The sequence below is a fragment of the Gymnoscopelus braueri genome (genome assembly GCF_963280865.1).
Source record: "Gymnoscopelus braueri genome assembly, chromosome: 1".
Classification (NCBI taxonomy): Eukaryota; Metazoa; Chordata; class Actinopteri; order Myctophiformes; family Myctophidae; genus Gymnoscopelus; species Gymnoscopelus braueri.
The window spans coordinates 21,747,183-21,754,682 of record NC_137603.1 but is presented as its reverse complement, the minus strand read 5'-3'; the positions used below and the strand labels follow the sequence as shown (position 1 = coordinate 21,754,682).

Genomic DNA, 7,500 nt, shown 5'->3' with positions numbered 1-7,500 from the left:
TTTCTACTCACGCACGCACGCACGCACGCACGCACGCACGCACGCACGCACGCACGCACGCACGCACGCACGCACGCACGCACGAGAGAGAGAGAGAGAGAGAGAGAGAGAGAGAGAGAGAACAAAGAAAGAAAGAAAGATAGAAAGATAGAAAGAAAGAAAGAAAGAAAGATGAAAAGGAAATATTTGAATCGGAGAGAGACTTTTTTACATCTCTACGCTGCATGTCGCTGTCATTACTCATAATATTTAAATACATATTTTCCTAATCTAACCAGATATCACATCAAAGACTAGAACATCTACATTTAAACACAAACTCTCCCTCCTTCTCTCTCTCTCCTTCTTTCTTTCTCTCTCTCTCGCTCGCTCGTCATAATACATTAATGAACATTTAAAAAATGGTTGATCACAGCGGATCCATCTACTTGTCATAGTCCTAAGTGTGTGTGTGCGTGTGTGTGTGTGTGTGTGTGTGTGTGTGTGTGTGTGTGTGTGTGTGTGTGTGTGTGTGTGTGTGTGTGTGTGTGTGTGTGTGTGTGTGTGTGTGTGTGTGTGTGTGTGTGTGTGTGCGTGTGTGTGCGTGTGTGTTCTTTCCAGGCATGCTGAACGTGCTGCTCAGAGTGAAAAGCATTGCGTCTGTAGACTCGCTGGTCTGGAGAAAGTCTGGTCACCAAGGCCCCACCTGGAACAAAGCCTTGTTAGACATCAACCCCAGCGGTCCATTCCAGGTAAGACTCTCACCTTTTCACTTTTCATTAAAGAAGAACAGCATGCTCATTGCATTGTTATTTTACAGCTACAAAGCTACAGGCTACAATTCATTTTCAATGGAGGCCAGCAACATGAAGATGCAAAGTGACACCTGATGTTTGTACTGTAGCTGCTACAACATCTACAAAGATACAATCCAAGTTGATCTGGTTTCAACTACTGTTACAAAGCTACAAAACAAGTGTTGTTTAACCATTTCCATCACCTTCTCTCTTCACACAATTCCTGCTTGTAATGGGGGAAAACGTCATCCAGTTCAGTGTTTTTTTAAACCCCAGGCTTTATTCGTTGGGTGGACGAGTGTGTTTTATCTTTTTTTGTAGCTGCCAGTGTGAACACAGCATTACAGTATACCTCACAGTACTGCAGGAAATGAATCAGTACAGCCAAGTCTGCTTTTATTTATTTGCTGTCTATTTTACTGTGTGTTTCTGTTCAGCTGTGCGGAAAGCGTGAATAGTAGGAATAAATACATGATAAGATTTACATCGGAAAACCAATTTGACGGTCTCTGAGGTAGTTGCATTGATTTAAGCGGCCTGACAGGATTGAAATTGTTAAAAAATTAAAAATAGGCTCTCATGCATTGAAGGAGGCATGAGCTCGGCCCTGGCCTCCCTAGGTTGGCAGAGGGAAGGTAGAGCCCAGGATTACATAGACAATTGGCACTGCTGGGTGTAAAAAAAATTGGGTTTCAAAATCGTGGGATAAAAAATATATATATATTATGTTTGTGATAAAATGCTGTTGCAGCTCAAGTGTGTCTTTACTCTGTACATGTAACAGTTGGATAATAAATGAAACCTCGCCCTAAAGGTACGACTCATAAATTGCATTAGGCATACGTTGCATTATGATGCCCATATATATAATTCCCTATTGATGTTGACTTCATAGGAAGTGTTACCATGGTGTGCATTCTCAAAATGTATCCGATAGCCTATTAAGAAATATAAAATGGCTTGTTTTGAAAGAAACCTTTTTTTTATTATTATCAATGTAACTAGAGTTAAGTGTGGACATCGCAATCTGTAATACATATAACCAAGTATGTATGAAACTTTTCATAGGTAAATTGGTATCAATTCATATCAAGTTGTCTTGGTGATGTTTCATAATGTCTAATGCATATTGGTATTGTATCTGAAACTAGATTATGTGTCGTGTTTTCAGAGAGTAAATACGACCCTACTGTGTGTAGATCAATCAGATGATCTTAGTATTGTGATGGGAAGCACTGCACTGCGTGTGTTGAAAAGCTATTTAAAGAACCTCTCGTTGCTCCAACTAATATCATTTCCCACATCCCATCAGCACCACAATTAGCAGCCTTACATGGAGCAGTGCATAATTCAGAGACATTGATTAGTTATACAATAGAATGGAGGTATTTCTGTGTCAGGTGTTGATGAGTTAGGTAGAATTGTTTCATTATGTCTTTCCAGGCTGACAGACATTAACACCTACAGTGAATGAAACACTCCCACAGTTATTACGTTCAGCTGTGTTGAAGCTTTTAAAATGGCTGTTGCTCTTGGTAACAACACTTGAAAAATGTTATTGTATTGTTGACTTCTTCATGTTGATTTATTCATGTCTGAATAACAATAACGCATAAACTGTGACAAAAGAAAACGACAACAAAAATATGTGGTAATCGTCAAGCCTCCTTCTCCGGACTTAAGTCAAGACTTATCCCAAACTCCAAAACAGTGTACTTTTTTTCTCTCTCTTATCTAGTCTTCAATTTACCTCAATTTACCTCTCATAAACTTTTCTGTCAGTCACTACCTCTCTTAAGTCACTGCCCTCGATGGAGATCTGATAGAACAGGGAAGTCTGACTGCTTTGAATTCACTGAGGAATCATGGTAATTGTCAAAGAAATTGGGCTTTCTTGGAAATCTGTTTCATATTGTGGCACTAAGGCACCTGAGACCCACAGAGCCAGGTAAAAGTTCTCAATGAACCAGAGGGCTTTAAGACTTTGACATTTTTCAAGGCCCTTTCGACGAGCCCCATGAATCATACATGGGCCGACATTGCAGATGTCATTGCAGACATCTAAAATCTATTCACATAAGCTGAAAATAACAAAACAGAGCAGTCACAGTAGAGAAAATATATGCATTTCCTTTCTCTTCTTCGACGGTTGAAGCCCCCTCCGAAGAAAGCAATAATAACCACACTAATAAAAAGAAAATGACAAAGAGCATTATTAATTATGAAATTGAAAAACATGATAGCTGCACATTAGGCAAAACACTGAGACTGAGAAGTGTTTAAAATGTTTGATTTATTAGATAAGTGCGGGCAAAGCATTTCAGATGTTTTAACTAAGGTATGGAGTGGAGTATAGTTTGTAATGTATGAAGCATAGACATTGTTAGCATAGACATTGTTAGGTGCAGTGTAAATGCTGTAGAAGAATGTGTGCTATGGGGACATGAGGTTGTCCGTATTCTTTGGTCAGTGTGCCTTGTGGTTTGGATTCTAGCTAGCTCTCCTTCAAAAATGAATTAGCCTCTCCTTAAACAGTGTATTTTACCATATGGTTCCTTAGACATAATCTTCCTCAATATGAAATAAACAAACAAACAAACAAACAAACAATAAACAAAACAATTCATCGTAGCGGTTAAAAAGATATTGCAATATTATTGCAATGTTGCAACAGACAGACAGACAGACAGACAGACAGACAGACAGACAGACAGACAGACAGACAGACAGACAGACAGACAGGGCTGTTGCATCACAGCCAGTGGATGCATCGAGGCAGACAGACAAATAGACAGACAGACAGACAGACAGACAGGGCTGTTGCATCACAGCCAGTGGATGCGTCGAGGCAGACAGACAGACAGACAGACGGACGGACGGACGGACGGACGGACGGACGGACGGACGGACGGACGGACGGACGGACGGACGGACGGACGGACGGACAGATAGACAGACAGACAGATATAGGGCTGTTGCATCACAGCCAGTGGATGCGTCGAGGCAGACAGACAGACAGACAGACAGACAGACAGACAGACAGACAGACAGACAGACAGACAGAGCAGGGGTAGATAACAGAAGGACTGAAGGAGATGTGAGCTCTGCTTATTGACACGTGGTGATAGTCTTGTCTGTTCCGCAGTCACACTAAGCTCTGCATTGTGGGGGGGTTGGCCTCTATGCCCTCCCTCACTTCCTCCACGGGGAATTTGTCACTATCTGCTTCTCTTCATGCCTCTTTGTGTGTCTTTCTCTTATTCTCTGTGTGTGTGTGTGTGCCTCTCTCTATGTGTACAAAAGCATGTCTGCAGGCCGCGATATCCCGATTGTTTGCAGTGTCACAGATAAAAGGAAAGAGAGAGAAAGAAAGAAAGAGAGAGAGAGAGAGAGAGAGAGAGAGAGAGAGAGAGAGAGAGAGAGAGAGAGAGAGAGAGAGAGAGAGAGAGAGAGTATGAACAGTAAACAGAACCCTGACAGCACTCAGCCAGAGCCCCAGTCTCCTTGCTAAGTGGCCCCTGTCAGCTCTGAGTCAATATCACAGAGGCCTCTAACCCCCCCCAGTCCAGCCAAGAGCTGCTCAATGCACAGTCTTCTACTACAGTACCTCTCTCCCTGCTTTCTCAATTCAATTCAATTCAATTCAATTCAATTCAATTCAATTCAATTCAATTCAATTCAATTCAATTCAATTCAATTCAATTCAATTCAATTCAATTCAATTCAATTCAATTCAATTCAATTCAATTCACAGGGGCATTATAGCCTCTGCGAATAACTGTAGTTCCCGTTTCCAGAAGGTGAGCAACATTCCCTGATTTGGGATACGTTTCTCATTGCTTCATTTGATTGGCTCAGCAGCAGATTTGAACTCGAAACATATATGAAGGTGTGTGTTACGGTTCAAATCTGTTGCTGAGCCAATCAAATTAAGCTACGGGAAACTGACCCGTATCGAGGAAATGCTTATGACCCCTTCTGGGGAAAGGGAACTACAGTTATGCACAGAGCCTAAAGGCATGGGAAACACACGTTTAAATTGCCAAAACAAGTGTGAAATAAAACAATGCGATGCGAGAGGTCTTGCCAACAAAAGCTAGGGATTCCTGAATCGCTGCCCTCCACACCCTACTATCTAGCATCAATGGCCAACACTGATCTGGGACGTTTTAATTGTGTGACAGCAATGACCTAATTGACGGCGACCTAAGTAGTGTTCGAAATTATTAATCATACATTTTTGCAGATTAGTTCACTAATAGTCCTCATGGGTTATAATGTCAGCAGGTACATCTGACTCCCTATATAGGGAGTAGGGAGTAGTGAACGATTGACTGAATTCGGACACAACCTATCTTTCTTTCTCTTTCTCTCTTCCAAAACACACACCAGGCTCCTACCCCCTTCAGCAATTAGCCATGACAGCTCAATTAGCAGGCTTATTTATGAGCAGGGGAGGCCTGCTAGTTGTGTTGTAATTATTCCAGATTCTGTGTGTGTGTGTGTGTGTGTGTGTGTGTGTGTGTGTGTGTGTGTGTGTGTGTGTGTGTGTGTGTGTGTGTGTGTGTGTGTGTGTGTGTGTGTGCGAACGTGTGTGCGAACGTGTGTGCGAACGTGCGTGCGTGCGAGCGAGCGTGCGTGCGTGTGTGCGTGTGTGTGCGTGTGTGTGTGTGTGTGTGTGTGTGTGTGTGTGGGTGCGAGCGTGCGTGTGTGTGTTTCTGGGAAATGGGGTCCATGATGGATGAAGGCTGGAGGCCTGCCTGTGCACTTAATTAACGATGCCTCCACAACATGTTACTGGCCTGGCTGTTTTAAAGAGAACATTTTAGCCTGTAACTAAAGACAATGCTAGCTGATCGATGGGGTAACTGCACACAGAACACACACCGTTGCCTAAAGCCTAATGCATACTACACCTGCACAGGCGGAATGTGTTCGGTTCGGCTGGCCACAAACTGGAATATGATGTCATTCAGAGCTTTGGATGGGCGGTCGGTCACAGAACTGGTTTCGGGTGTTCTCTATCCAGGTATTAAAACCATTGGTTCCAGCAGTGCTGGCTGTAGTGAACACTGCTTGGCCCGAACTAAAAGCCACCAGCAGTGTGATCTGTGGTGGCCAGGGTCTGGCTGTATGAATTACCATTTGCTGTACAGATGTCAGTTCGGTTTGGGGAGCCCTCCCGAGCCTCACTTCGGGGGAGCGCAAATCCCTCTCCTCATTGTCTTTACTTCATGGTACAATAGTAACTCCAAGTCACTGAAGACAAGGCTGCCTCCCAAAATAAGCTATTGAGGTTACTTCTAAAATTGAACCCCAGGTCTTATCTAACCTCCGCCCACTTCAGTAGCCTGGGATGGCTAAGAGTGGAGGAGAAAGCATCTCAGCTTTCATTGTGTTGGGTCTTCAGAATCCTAGATGGTTCAGTTCCCAAATACTTGTATAATTACCTGCCCTGAGTGAGGGATGCTCACATGGGTACTCAACCAGAGGAAGTTCATATGATCTTTGTTCTCCCCAGGCTCAGGACGCTTAAGGGGAAAATGTTGTTTTATTACGCAGCCACTACTCAGTGGAATGCCCTCCCTTCAGGTCATAGTTAGATCCCTACCTAGTCCGCTCCTCTGACTACATTGGAGTCTTCTCTTAGTGTACCTCTTGTCCTATATGTATTGTTTCTAACTTGATTACATTTTCTTAGTTTTATGGTTGTTTGTACAGTTTGTTGCGTGTTGTTCTATGTCTCAAAGTGGACCACAATTGGAAACAAGCTTTGGCTTTTTTTGTGTATAATCCATGTTGGCTTTTATTTTTATGGTGACATTGTTGTGATTTTTTAAAATGCCAATAAAAGTGTTCTATTCTATTCTATTCTATTCTATTCTACTCTGAGGAAGTCGCAAGTCCAAACATCACAGTCGAGTGCTCCAGTATTTTTCTCTCTTTTGAAGTTCCCAGGTATTTGTATTTTTGATGTCAGACATGGCCATACAGACACACAAACCCACATACACAGTGGGTTCCGGGAAGCCCTAGGGGTCCTTGAGAGGGTTCCAGGCAGCCCCCTAGATGAATCATTGATAGTTAGGAATGAAATGCATCTGTAAAAGTACCTCAAAAGTGTACTTAATACGGTAAATGAGTAAATGCACTTAGTTGCTTTCCAGCACTGGCGAGGGGGGGAGTTCCCTGTGGTGCACCTAGCGGACTGCAGCACCTTCCACACGGCTCACAGGTCCTGATGGGAGCTAGTCCTGTAGCAGAGGGGTCTTCAACAGGGGGTCCGGAACCTCGAGGGGGTCCTCAGAATTACTACAGGAGGGCCGCCAAATCTTTGTGTGATCGGATTACATTTTTTTTTACATTAATCACTTGAACCCTAGCATCCCTTTTCTGAGGAGAACTAAAGCGAAAAATAGCCGATCTACAAGCTCACAACGCCTCGCACTGCGAGGCGTTGTGAGCTTGTAGATCGGCAATTTTTTGGCAAAGAGGTGTAGAGGGAAAAAAAGGGCAGACCAAGTAAAAACAAGACCAGGAGACCTGGTTCTGCCAGACCCAGACTTCACATGACGTGTCAGCCTGTGTCTATGCCCATGTATGGACGAAATGGGCACAGACTTTTATGGCTGGGGCCTAAGGACAATGTGACCAAAAACAGTTTTTTGCCCATGTATGGAGAAAACAGGTACAAAACATGCCCATGCATGGGGGACAGACTTAT

At 43.3% G+C, this 7,500-nt stretch overlaps 1 pseudogene across 1 annotated transcript in view; it reads left to right on the top strand.

The window, feature by feature from the left end:
* LOC308087905 (MAM domain-containing glycosylphosphatidylinositol anchor protein 1-like) overlaps nt 1-7,500 on the top strand; it is a 144,057-nt pseudogene that overhangs the window by 121,008 nt on the left and 15,549 nt on the right. The window contains exon 14 of the transcript XR_013935113.1: nt 601-731. The product of XR_013935113.1 is annotated as an MAM domain-containing glycosylphosphatidylinositol anchor protein 1-like (transcript). The remainder of the gene's footprint in view (nt 1-600; nt 732-7,500) is intronic.